Raw genomic sequence first — 14309 nt, 5'->3', positions numbered from 1 at the left:
ACATATATGCTTTATTTTTAAGTAATTGATTTCATTGTTATAAATGGTACAATTAAAATTTTATTTTCTTAGTTTTTGTTATATGTACAAATATATTTGATGTTTGTATTTTGAGCTGTGACCTTATTCACTTATTAGTTTTAATAATTTGCCTGGAATTTCTACATATATTATGAAGTTATACCATTTGCACAGTCTCCATCTCCCCATTCTCTCTTTTATTGGACGTGTTAGGACCTCCAATGTAATGTTGACTCGAAATGGTGAGATAATTTCAGCAAAGTTTTAATAGTCCACCATTAATATTTCTTTTTGTGTGTGGTGGGGGTGGTTATAGGTATCTTTCATCAGATTGAGTTCTTTCTGTTTCATTTGCTTGATTTTGTGTGTGTGTGTGTGTGTGTGAGTAGATGTTAATTTTTCTCTACATTTATTAAAGTCATCAAAATTTTTTTTCCTGTTATATGTTATCTGTTAGTGTGGTAGATTGTATTTCTTGATTTTCAAATGTTAAATCATTTTTTGTTCTTGAAATAAATTCACTTGGTTGTGATGTGTTATTCTTTTAAATGTTGTTGGGCTTGATATCCTAATAGTTTATTTAGATTTGTTGCATTTATGTTCATGAGTAGGATGGTTCTCTCTTCTCTTTTCTTTTTTTCTCTTTTCTTTTCACATTTGGTATCAGGGTTGTGCTGGTTTCATAAATGAGCCGAGAAGTATTCCCTGTTTTTTTTGCCCTTTCAAGGAATTTCTGGACAATTGATGTTCCTTTTTCTTAAATGTCTACAAAATTCACCAAATGAAAACTTTAGAATCTGGAGTTTCCTTTGTGAGAGGTTTTTAATGACAGATATAATGTTTTAAGTAGATATGCCCATTAAGATACATAGGTATTTTTTTGTGTGTGTTGCTTTTTGAGAATTTGTCCATTTCATCTAGTTATTGTTTGTTGGTGAAAGTTGTTCAGGTGGTGCCTGGGTGGCTTAGTTGGTTAAGTGTCTGACTCTTGATTTCAGCTCAGGTTATGATTTCAGGGTCATGATATCGAGACCCATGTTGGGCTTTGTGCTGGGTGTGGAGTCAGCTTAAGATTCTGTCTCTTCCTTTCCCTCTGCCCTCCACCGTCCTATCCCATGCACACACATGCTGTCTCTCTTTAAAAAAAAAAAAAAAAAAAAAAAAAAGTTATTCAGGGTTACCTTTTCTTTATTTTTTAAAAAACATTTTATTTGAGAGAAAGACAGAGGTAGTGATAGAGAGCATGAGCAGGGAGGAGAGAGAGAAGCAGGCCTTCTGCTGAGCAGGGAGTTTAATGTGGGCCCAGATCCCAGGACCCCAGGATCATAACCTGAGCCGAAGGCAGATGCCTAACCAACTGAGCCACCCAGGTGTCCCCGGATTATCTTATCTTTTAACATCTTTGTGGTATTGTAGTGATGTGTACTGAGCTCCTGTATAGTCCTGGCATTAAGTATCGTATATGTATGGCCTTATTTAATGTTTATGGCAACCCCATGAGATAGTCAGAAATGATACACAAAATACTCAGTACTGGTATCACATGGCTGTTAGACTATTAAGGCATGTCCTTCCTAATACCAGCTCCAGAGGTAGGTACTATAATTATCTCCATCTTACAAAAAAAAGAAAAAAAATATAGAGAATCCAAAGATACACAGCTAGTACATGACAGAATGGGAGTTTTAATTTAGCTTGTTCCAGAGCCCTGCCTCTTACTCACTGTACTATATTGCTCTTAATATGCAAAATACCTGTATGGTCCTTGGATAGGAAAGGATGTCTTAAATACAGACACACACTAAAAACCATAAAGAAAAAAATTACTAAGTTTAATTACATCAAGGGCATTTGGTGGCTTAGTCAGTTAAGCACTGCCTTCAGCAAAGGTCATAATCCAAGGATCTTGGGATCGAGTTCCCCAATTGGCCTCCCTGCTCAGTGGGGAGACTGTTTCTTCCTCTCCCTCTACCTCTGCCCCTTTCCCTGCTCATGCTCTCTCTCTAAGAGTTAAATAAAATCTTTAAAAAAATTAATTACATCAACATTTAAAAGTAAACACAGATAATAATAAACATGGTTAAAAGCCACTAAGAGTTTATTTGTGACACATTTAACAAGAATTAAAATCAGACCACATAATAAACTTTCCTTATCAATAAGGAGAAGGCAAAACAATACAACAGATAGAAGATAATAAAATAATAAATTGCTAATGTGTACTGAGACATACAATTTCACACTCACTAGACTGGCTGAAATTTTAGTCAGATAATAGCAAGTGGGGTGAATATGATGAACAATAGAAATCTTTCTTCACTACTGAGAAGAATAAATTGCTAAATCATTTTCTGGAAGATATTTGGCAGCATCTAGTAAAGTTGAAGATCCAATATGCTCTGATCCAGTAATGTTATTCTTGATTTATATCCTAAAGAAACCCTAACATTTATGATCAGAGACATTAGTAAGAATGTTCGTTGCTGCACTATCTCATCATCATCATCATAATTATTATTATTGGAATGATAATAACTCAAATGTCCATTCATGGGGAAACAAAAAAAATAACATTTAAGTGATGTTATACAGTATATTATATATATTATATAGCAGTAAGAATGAATGAACTTACACTTGTAGTACACATGTACCACAAAAATATAAAACTAGGGTGCCTGGGTGGCTCAGTGGGTTAAGCCACTGCTTTCGGCTCAGGTCATGATCTCAGGGTCCTGGGATCGAGCCCCGCATCGGGCTCTCTGCTCAGTGGAGAGCCTGTTTCCCCCTCTCTCTGCCTGCCTCTCTGCCTGCTTGTGATCTCTATCTTTCAAGTAAATAAATAAAATCTTAAAAAAAAAAGAAACTAAAAAAAAAAGTTGCAGAACATTATGTATCACTTATATAAGTTGTAAAAATACATATAAACAATAGTACTTACTGTTCACAAATACATAAATGTATTAAAGGGAAAGAAAGCCATTCCTCCAAGAGCCCTGGTTCTTTTTAATGGAAAATGCTACTTTTGTAGCCAAATTCTGGAGGTTGCGTGTACACACTGTTGTTGAAAAGTTGCTGCTCCCAGGCATCATCAGTGGACTGAACTAGGGAATATAAGAGTGTGGGTCTGTGTGTGTGTGTTTATTTATATACATATACATTTACATCAATACTTGTTTCTATTTTATCTCTATATATTAAAAACAATAGGTTCATACTATTACCTCCAATTCCAATCCAATGCCGCCGGATTCATTCTAGTTTTCTCCTTGTATTTTTAACCTCCCTTCTCTGATGGTGATAAACCTTGCTTCTGTTGTCCTTTCTTGATATATCTTGATATGTCTTCCTACATTTAACTTGATATATCTCCCTCTATTTAACTGATATCTGTTCTTTTCCACCACTTCCTCTTTCCCATTTATCTCTTTCTCATCCTATTTGGGCTCTGAAATCCCTACAGTGGGTTACCAGCATGCTTGGATAATGTCTCTATCCTGTTTGGGTTCTGACTTACCATATCGGGCCATCCCCCACATATATTCTACTTAAATTCTCATATCTCGTACCGGGCCAACCTCCTGCCTCAGATGCTCCCTCTTCACCCTCATCATTACTCCGATGTGCTCAAGCCCTGAAAAACTAGACCAACTTGGGCATGGAAGTTCTTATCACATTACTTGAGTTCTGATTTCCTATGTTCACTGCCCCTCTGTATGTATGTCTTCCTTAGCTTGCTCAGTTTCTGACTCCTCATGCCTCACTCCTCCACCCACAATCCTACTTGCTAATTTGAAAGAATATTTATGAAGATGCTCTTGGACATCTTAATCTTAATAATATAGGTACAGTATAAACATTCCCAGACTGGTACATATATCTGTTTTATTGCCAAAGCAAATGATTAAAAAATTCATAAAAATCATGAAAAATGCTTCTATATGTAATAAATTTTATAGAATCTGCATTTTATGTGATTTATGTATTTATGTGATTTATATTTCATGTGGTTAATATGGAAACTTAGGTCTAGAAGTGTCCAGACAGCTAAAAAGTTTTATTTTTCAAACACTGGTTAAATTCAAAGTTTGATGTGATTTTTAGAAAATGTGAATTAGCTTTATCATAATGGTCAGTGAAATTAATTATGATTAATGAGGAAAGTGCACAATGTCTTATGTAAGAAGGATTTATGAGAACCTGGGATTGGCTCAACCATAAAGATTTAAGAGGCATCTACTGCAAAACGACTGGAAAGAGAAAAAATAGTATTTATTTGGAAAAAAATATAGCAATGTAATACTATCTTTGTTGTGTGTTTGTAGCAATAAAAAACTATGTAACTGTTATTAGAAAATCTCATTAAGGATGCTAGGCATTCTGATTTTTATTGTTGTTTTTGTAATCAGATTCAGACTTTAATTAAAAACACAATTATAAATCCATAGGTATATTAATTTTTCTTATTGCTGTGACAAATGACCAAAAATCTTAATAGCTTAAAACAACACAAACTTATCTTACTGTTTGGGACCCAGGCCCTCACTAGACTTTAAAAAAAAAAAAAAAAATGGTGGGAAAGGCTTTCCTTTTGAAAGTTCTAGAGGAGAACCTCTTTCTTTGGCTTTCCAGTCAGCTGGATAATCCAGTATACTGTCCTATTTTGTGGTCTCCTCATTAGCAATCTTTTTATTTTTAAGATTTATTTATTGGGCAGACATCACAAGTAGGCAGAGAGGCAGGCAGAGAGAGAGAGGAGGAAGCAGGCTCCCTGCTGACCAGAGAGCCCGATGCTGGGCTGGATCCCAGGACCCTGGGATCATGACCTGAGCCTAAGGCAGAGGTTTTAACCCACTGAGCCATCCAGGCGTCCCATCACATTAGCAATCTTAATTCATTCGTAGCCTTAATTCTTCTTTGCCATGTAACCTAACATATTCACAGGTTCCAGTGATTAAGGTATGGACATCTTTGAGGTGACCATTGTTCTGCCTAGTATAACTAGAGACATAGAGTTTTTTTTTTAATAATACGATTATTCATTTAAAGAAATTCTTTTGAGGTTGACAAATTTAGCTCTAGTACTAAAAATAAAATAGTAAATTTTAAACACAGTTTAGCCAAACTCATTTTTTTCAATTTAAGTTATTCTAAACTGATGACATAGTTATTGACGTGGTCTTCACGAAGATTTGTCATCGCTGTAGCTAATCATAGGTTTTATTATCTGGAGATATTTGAATATTTTTACTCTTAAATTTGATATCTTCCAATAACTGGAAATAACTTACAGCAGCTTGTGTGTATGTGTGTGTATTTTCTATAAATTGGCATGGACTTTAAAGATGACTGATTTCTAAGAAAAGCAACTAAAGGGATGATGGAATCATTGGTCTGTTAAGATTTAGATATTTTTAATTCAATTTTTAAGAAAAATTATTTATAGACACTGACTTGAAAATAGTGTCCAGTATTATAAAGTGTAACACTAATTAGCAGTGTTGATTACAAAGTATAATGTCTTTATTTACTAACAGTGCACATGATAAGTGTATTTGTTTGATATTATCGATTGCCTTACATCAATAGCTGCCTAAAATAACTACAGATCTGGATTTCTTCTGACTGAGGTAAAAGGATTTTTTGTTATATGTTCATTTTTGTCTTGTCCCTGTGGACTGTTTTCACTGCTTTGATTATTTTAATCATCCTACATTTCTGTTGTGTTTCTGTTGAGATGTATCTGTTCAGCATGCTAGGTTTGCTTTGCTATGAACTTTAATTTTAAATTAAAGGAGGATGGCGTTACTTTGTAACTCCCAGCTTTTGTTTTCTTGGACACTGGACCTATATATACTTTGGAAATTTATACATTTACTCCGAATTTCCATTTTAGATCTATTGGTCATACCTATCTCAGTGGAGATTGTATATTACCCTTTCCCACCTTCACTATTCAGTTTTATGAGATTTTTCATTTGTTTCCATTCATCCACTTGGCAATGTACTATGTAGAGTCTTTCATATATAGAAAAATTAGGCACTATAGAATTGACATAGAGGTCATTTACTCTTACTCATTCATTTTATAGATAAGGATAGTGAAGTGTAGAAAAGTTAAGTCACATTTTCACTTAAGAGACACAGAGGAATTAAAATTTGGAATAAACTGGCTCCCAGTTTGCTTATTGTCTCTACTGTATGATGTGGCACCATAAATTTATACTGGGTTTCTTCTTTAAGATAAAGAAGGTGATGTTTACTGTTGTATTCTGTTTTCTCCATGTTATTAAATGTCTGCCTTTTGTAAAATTGTTCCTTTTCAGTCTTACTGGAGAATACCTTTTTTGAAAATCAAAACATACAGATTAATCGCTTCTCCTCTTATCTCTGCACCAAACTGTAGTAGACTAGAAGAATGAAAAGGGGAAGGCTAATCTATGGATCATTCATTTCTTCAGCATGTGTTTTAAATTTCCACTGTATGATCTGTACTCTAGTTACTAAGAAATACATATGAATAAAGAAAGAGTTGCTGCCTCAACAGAAATTTATGATCCAGATTAAGAGAGGCGATATACTTAATTCTGACCATTAAGGGAAGATTCCATGTGTGCTTTTAATTAATACATGTTAACCCATTTTGAGTTAGAAGTTTGGGGCAAAGTTTGAATTGCATCTCAATAAAAGCTTCTTTATGAGTTTATAATGAAATAGCAGTTTTATTTTTTACATTTGTTTAACTTCTGCCTCCTTTTTCTTTGGGATATATTAATAGGGGCCAGCAAAGCTGTAGCTGCAGGCTGCCAACCTGTTTTTGTAAATAAAGTTTTATTGTAGTATGACCATACCTTTTCATTTATATATAGTCTGTGGCTGCTTTCATGCTGCTGTGGAAGGATTGAATAGTTGTATCAGAGACCATATTGCCCAAAAGCCTAAAATATTTACTATTTGGTCTTTTTAAAGAATTTTATTTATTTATTTATGAGGGGGGGGGGAGGACAAGCAGACTCCATGCTGAGAAGGGTGGAGCCCAATATGGGGCTTGATCCCAGGACCCTGAGATCATGACCAGAGTTGAAATCAAGAGTCAGGTGCTTACTTGACTAAGCTGCCAAGTGCCCCTACTATTTGGTCTTTTGAAAAAGTTCATTGACTCCTGCATTAGAACACTACAGATAATTTAAAGATTCAGAAATTAATTTTTTAAACTCAGTATAAATCTGTGTAAGCTCTTTCATTGTTATTCTAGCACCATTCTTTATCTGGCCTTTGGTGGAAGTCATCTGTCAATCCATTCAACATATTTAAGTGACTGTTTTGTGCAAGATGTTGACGATACATTGATTAGGCAGCTATACCTTTCACTTTAGTGGTGCTTGTGTCCTAATGAGGCTGATGTAGTTGAACTATTTAGCTAACTTAGTAACTATCTTCTCTTAATAAGTGGGGAAAGTTCTACAGAGGAGAACTACAAAGTATGAAAGTATGTTATTGGAAAACCTGGTCTAGTGTGGATGTCAGGTAAGGCATTTTTTGGAAATGATATTTAAGCTAAGTTGCCCTAGGGTTAAAAGGGCATTTGTAGTTGCAAGGATGTTACCTGTTTTAGTAAACAGCATATGAAAAGGCCTTGAGGCAGGATAGGATTATGCAATATTTGAGGAACTAGGAGAAGGCTACTTACTATAGCTTGAGTACTGACACAGAAGGGAGGAGAGGCAAGAGAGGAGGTTATAAGTACAGAGCTCTTACAGAGGTCAAAGGATTTGGGTCTTTGTCCTAAAAACTAATGGGGAACTGATGGAGGGTTTTAAGCTTGAAAGGGACATAATTTGATTTTCATTTAAAAAATGCTTTGTATGAAAATTGAATTAGAAGGGAGCTAGACAAGATGCTGGAAGCTACTGTCCCTGAAGAAGGTTAGTAGTGGCTTGGGCTAAAGTGGTGGCAAAGTGGAGATCTAGAGGGGTGGGTGATTTTGAAAACAGGTTTAGTGGGTACAGTTGGCAAAATTGAATTATTTGTTAACTGCAGGGGAGAAAAGTGTTACTCCTGACTTTAGAAGTACTAATATTGTTGGTTCTATTCATTCTGCCAAAATCATCCTAAATTGTTGGTTTGACTTGTTATTTTTTCTATTGGTTTCCCAATTACTTGTAATGTCAAATCTAAACTCCTTTGACTGGTTCTTTGTGGGTTGTTATCATCTTATGCTGGTCTGTCTGGTTGCTTTTAGTCTCCTATTATGTAGAATATACTGGAATAGACTTGATGTTTCATGATTTCTCTTATCACTCTTAGGCTTCTGGCAGTAAGTAAGGGGTCAATATATACTTGTTGAAATGTGTGCTGTGATGACATGCCACTTAATTTGAGATAAATAAAAAAACTTAAAGGTACGGTTTAATACTATCCAGTACTTTTCCATTCATATTGTGACATAACCTATTTACAGAGTAAGTTTCTAAGGTACCACGTGTCATAATAGCAAGGTACAAGTAACTAAAAATGTGACATTGGCATGGATGTCATAGTGGAGGGACTGCTTACAGAAAGTTGAGACCGTCTTAATATAGGTAAATGAAAATTTCACACTGATACTGATACTTTCAGCTATGCTGTGATATAGAATACAGAACTTGAACACATAGAAGGTTTTAATCCAACTCGGTTTTTGTTTTTGTTCTTGTTTTTAAGATAAGGGGACAAAATGAGATGAGAAAACTAATTTTTTTTTTAATTTATATATTTTTTTGCCTAACTAGTAAATCTTCCATTTGCATACAATTATTATAGTAGGTTCTTTTTTGACTATTAATGTAAATTTTATATTTGAAAACAAGTTTAAATTTATAAAATATAGTTGTGGTGACCCTTTAAATTCAATATTTTCTTCACTGTATGTCTTATAGGTTGCTTATTACAATCTGAAGTTTAATTTAGTAATTATGTATGGAGCTTCTACTATGTTGCAGACATACTGTTGAGTGCTAAAGATACTGATATGGATAAGGCTGTCTTTATCCTTAATGAATACAAAGTCTAGTATGATTGGCAGATAGATTATAAATGATCATACTTTAATTTTATAAGTGATATGCATGCTATGATTAGTATGCATGTGGTCTCAATAATGCAGAAGGAAAGGTTAACTGTATGTGTGTGTGTGTGTGTGTGTGTGTGTGTGTAAGGTTTTGAAGAGGAAGTGATGTCTGAGTTGAGTTTCAAAGAATGAATACAAAGTTAACCAATTGGCCAAGAAAGAGGGCGGACATTGACTTTAGGCCTAGAAAAGAGCATATTAAGCTCCATTTGACGTAATGTGCAATAAGTCTGATGCTCAGCTAAAATGGGCAGTCGCTGATGAACTGTAACTTGACTGGTTTTAAGGACAGAAAATTGAATCTCAAAGAAGGAAATTCAGACTACTGAAGGAGTTGGAGGCATTAAATACAGTCATTTTCCCATCATCCTACAAGGGTACTACACTAAATCACCAATGCATTTGGCATTTCAATTTACTAAACATTGTTATGATTTGGTTAAATCAACATTTTTAAGTAGAGCCCCCAGGGTACTGGATGGTGAGCCAAAAGACCATAAGAGAAACAAAGATAAAAGAAATTTACTACTCACCGGCCCTGGAGGAAGTATACCCCTTGTCTTGAGGTACCACACAGAAGGTCAAGGCAGGGTACATGCAGAAAGAGAGAGGAACTGGGGCACATGCATTTATTAAGGTCTGTGGGTGGAGTGCTTTGGGGTTCCTGGGCTAAGGTGGATTGTCCGGTCAGACCATAAAGAGCAAGGGTTTTGGGAAGCTTCACAGGGGTTTTTCCTAAGGGCTACATAAGGGGCAGGTGTTGGGAAGCAAGGAACTTACATTTGCTTGTGACCATGGACTCTTTATCTAGGGCTTGTGCTTGTACAAGGGATTAGTGTCAGTTTAAGGCTTTTGCAGGCAGCTTGGCCAAAAATGTATGCTGAGGCAGCAATATGATGGAATAGTTCAGCTAAATTCTCAACAAGCATACATGTTAACTGAAATCTGCTACCTGCCATTATAATCAATGTGGCTAAAATACTCATCTGAAACCTGTATAGGCTAAAGGAAATTTTTAAAAGGTCTAAGTCAAGGAGAAATTCTGCAGAATTTTTCCTTGCCTCTGTGGGGTGTTTGGAACTTGACCACAGAGTAGTGAGTGTTAATTAGGTGTGTTTTTGTCTGCTTACTAAAAGAGACCCTATTCTCTTTCCACTAGAATTGAAGCTTTGCAAGCTTTATGGTCTGTAGGTGTGGCGCATGCAGGGTTTGTGCTGGTCTTCTGGGGGAGGGGTCCATTATAGTTGTAGCCAGCTTGCCTGAGAAAAGCCATACCAGTGGAACAAAGTGGGGCAGACTTGGTGTAAGCAGGTTACATAGCCAGTATCGGTTCTGTGTTGTTTACTGAATTTGGTTTATGCCGAGGGGCAGGAGAGGGAAATGGTACCCGCTGGTTCTTTTGTCTGTGGAGAGACAATGCCATCTCTCACAGATGTGCTCCAAAAAGTACGAACTGTCTTTCCCTGTGCCCCTTAGGTAGTCCTCAGTTTATGCAGCCTGCCTGGGATCATTTGCTTGCTTCTGCTCAGGAGTAGGGCAGTGTCCCCAGGTCTCTATCACAGCCAAGTCTGGGGATCTTTGAAACTCCAGTTTCTGAGACCCACTGGTTGCAAATACAGGAGATTCACCCCCTCTCCTTCTCTGAGCCAATGGCTTTGGGGAACTCTTCTCTTTGTGCTCATAGTTTGGCGACGGTGGCCATTGCTGCTATAAACATTGGGGTACAGATGGTCCTTCTTTTCACGACATCTGTATCTTTGGGGTAAATACCCAGGAGTGCAATTGCAGGGTCATAGGGAAGTTCTATTTTTAATTTCTTGAGGAATCTCCACACTCTTCTCCAAAGAGGCTGCACCAACTTGCATTCCCACCAACAGTGTAAGAGGGTTCCCCTTACTCCACATCCTCTCTAGCACACTTTGTTTCCTGTCTTGCTAATTTTGGCCATTATAACTGGTATAAGGTGGTTATCTCAGTGTGGTTTTAATTTTAATCTCCCTGATGGTTAGTGATGAGGAACATTTTTTCATGTGTCTGATAGCCATTTGTATGTCTTTGGAGAAGTGTCTGTTCATATCTTCTGCCCATTTTTTGATATGATTATCTGTTTTGTGTGTGTTGAGTTTGAGAAGTTCTTTATAGATCATGGATATCAACCTTTTGTCTGTACTGTCATTTGCAAATATCCATGGTCTTCTCAATTGATGCAGAAAAAACATTTGACAAAATCCAGCGTCCATTCCTGATTAAAACGCTTCAAGTATAGGGATAGAGGGAACATTCCTGAGCTTCATAAAATTTATCTATGAAAGACCCACAACAAATATCATCCTCAATGGGAAAAAGCTCACAGCCTTCCCGTTGAGATCAGGAACATGACAAGGATGCCACTCTCACCACTCTTGTTCAACATAGTATTAGAAGTCCTAGCAACAGCAATCAGACAACAAAGAGAAATAAAAGGTATCCAAATTAGCAGTGAAGAAGTCAAACTCTCTCTCTTCGCAGATGACATGATACTTTATATGTAAAACCCAAAAGACTCCACCCCAAACTACTAGAACTCATACAGCAATTCAGTACGTGGCAGGATACAGTCAATGTACAGAAATCAGTGGCTTTCTTATACACTAACAATAAAAATACAGAAAGGGAAATTAGAGAATTGATTCCACTTACTATAGCACCAAGAACCATAAAATACCTGGGAATAAACTTAACCAAAGAGGTAAAGGATCTGTACTCTAGGAACTACAGAATACTCATGAAAGAAATCGAAGAAGACACAAAAAGATGGAAGATCATTTCATGCTCTTGGATCGGAAGAATAAACATTGTTAGAATGTCTATACTGCCTAGAGCAATCTATACCTTTAATGCCATTCTGATCAAAATTCCACTGGTATTTTTCAAAGAGCTGGAGCAAATAATCCTAAAATTTGCATGGAATTTATCTCTATTGTTTACATACTTCCCTTAATTTTTTTAAAAGTGTGCTTTCCTTTACTTTTTTTAATATAGTAGCTGTTTTGAAGTATTTGTCTATTGTTTATTAAGCAACATATGAGAACATTTAGAAACTTCCAAATTCTATGGACAATTCTATGGACAATTATTCTCCTAAAATATGGACCAGTCTTTATTTCTTTCAAAATTGGGTATTTTAGATAGCATGTTGTACCAATTATAGATTTGATTTTCCCTCTGAAATTTGTTTTTGTTGTTTTGTGTTTCTTTTTCTATTTGTTTCTTTCTTTAATAACTTGTCAAACTAAATTTGTGAAACCAGTCTCACTTGCAGTGGGGGTACTGCAGATGTTTCTAATTTAAAAAAAATACCTTTATTTTATTTTATTTTTTAAAGAATTTTTTTTGTAGAAAAAGAGAGTGAGAGAGAATGAGAGAAGATCAGAGGGAGAAGTAGACTCCCCGTGAGCGGGGGGCCCAATGTGGGGCTCGATCCTGGGACTCCGGGATCATGACCTGAGCCGAAGGCAGTTGCTTAACCAACTGAGCCACTTAGGCAGCCCTAAATATCTTTATTTTTAAACCTGAAAAAAAGAAAAAAAGGTCTAAGTCAAGTCAAGCAGAACTTGACTTGGGTTTTTTGCTGAAGCTACAACGTATTACAGGACCGGCAGGGCAGAGACAGTTAAACCTACTGCCAGTAGAAGTTCCACACATGGTCACACACTGACTCTTCTCTGCTTCCTTTTCAGCTTATGTGCTGGCCTTTCTCTCTTGCTTATGTGTTGGCCTTTCTCTCAGTCCCACTGAGAAATATCCTAGAAATAAGGGAATAGATACTTAAACTGTAAAGTTTTCAGGCAATAGGGGTAGAATTGGAATTAAAACAGAAGAAACAGAAATAAGTCTTATTATAGAATTTTAAAAAACAATATATTTGATTTCTTTTGCTGTTTTAACAAATTACCACAAACCTAGTACCTTAAAACATCCCATGTTTATTACCTTATAGTTCTAAAGGTGAGAAGTCAGATACAGGTCTCAGTGGTCTAAAAATCAAGGTGTCAGCAGGGCTGTATTCTTTTTGGACGCTCTAGGGGAGAATCCTCCCCACCCCCTTTTTCCAGTTTCAAGCAGCTGCCCTTGAATTATGACCACCTCTCCACTTCCTCTGTCGTTAAACCCAGCAACACTACATCTCTTTGACCATCCTTCTCTGCCTCTCTGCTGCCTCCCTCTTGTACTCTAAAGAGTAATTACAGTGGGCCCACCTGGATAATCCAGGATAAAATCCCTATTTTAAGGTCAGCTGAGTAGCAGCCGTCATTCCACCTGCAACCTTAATTCCTCTTTTGCTGTGTAACCTAACATATTCACAGGGATTATACCAGGCATTTTCTCTTTATCAGGAAAATTATTTCTTTTCTCTGAAATTCCTATTTTTTACTGCAGTAGAATTCTTAAAATATTTTGTGAGAAATAATAATTTCAGCATGGAGATCCCTAAATGAAACAGTGAGTAGTCATTTCTTCTTCTGGAGCTCTTAGATTTGTGACCTTATATACTGTGTTTATTTTTATAAGGTGTTCTGGGTATTAAAGTAGGTTTGTTCCTGGGAAGAATGCAGGAAAATCTAAGATGAGTGTTTCTTGAGAGCAAAAGAGAAATTTATAAAGCATTGAGATATAGACAAAGTCTTCTTTTTCTAGTTACATAATTCACAGGGAATGCAGTGATGAATGGTCATTTAATTTTTTTTTTTAAGATTTTTAAAAAAATTTATTTGACAGAGAGAGAGAGAAATTACAAGTAGGCAAAGAGGCAGGCAGAGAGAGAGAGAGGAGGAAGCAGACACCCCGCAGAGCAGAGAGCCTGACATGGGGCTTGATCCCGGGCCCCTGGGATCATGACCTGAGCTGAAGGCAAAGGCTTTAACCAAACACTGAGCCACCCAGGTGCCCCAATTTTTTTTTTTTTTTTTTTTTTTTTTTAAGATTTTTGTGTCATAGGGTATTCTTTGTAAAGGATTTGTGTAGACGTGTCGGAAGAGCCTTGTTCTGTTCTCTTGGTCTGGGAACAAGCTCTATTTTAAGGAAATTTCTTCTGTAAAATGTTTGTATTGTAGTGATATTTTATAAGCTTATTTAAACTTGGTCACTGTCATCGCATCTGGCTATTTGAGTTTTCTTTGTGGTTAGACTAACTGCCTCA

The 14309-nt window shown here is 36.2% G+C and overlaps 1 protein-coding gene across 8 annotated transcripts in view; it reads left to right on the top strand.

Annotated features, from left to right (window-relative positions):
- Positions 1–14309, top strand: part of CCSER2 (coiled-coil serine rich protein 2) — a 199710-nt gene that overhangs the window by 51640 nt on the left and 133761 nt on the right. The window contains exon 1 of one of the 8 annotated variants that reach the window (XM_059169728.1): positions 8556–8603. The exons of the other annotated variants lie outside the window; for them this stretch is intronic. The gene's annotated coding sequence lies outside the window, so the exon portion shown is untranslated. Of the gene's footprint in view, positions 1–8555; positions 8604–14309 lie in introns of those variants that run through there. 8 annotated transcript variants of the gene reach the window in all.

The sequence above is a fragment of the Mustela lutreola genome, chromosome 4, assembly GCF_030435805.1.
Source record: "Mustela lutreola isolate mMusLut2 chromosome 4, mMusLut2.pri, whole genome shotgun sequence".
Taxonomy (NCBI): domain Eukaryota; kingdom Metazoa; phylum Chordata; class Mammalia; order Carnivora; family Mustelidae; genus Mustela; species Mustela lutreola.
The sequence above is the reverse complement of the archived record's forward strand: the minus strand, read 5'-3'. Positions and strand labels throughout refer to the sequence as shown.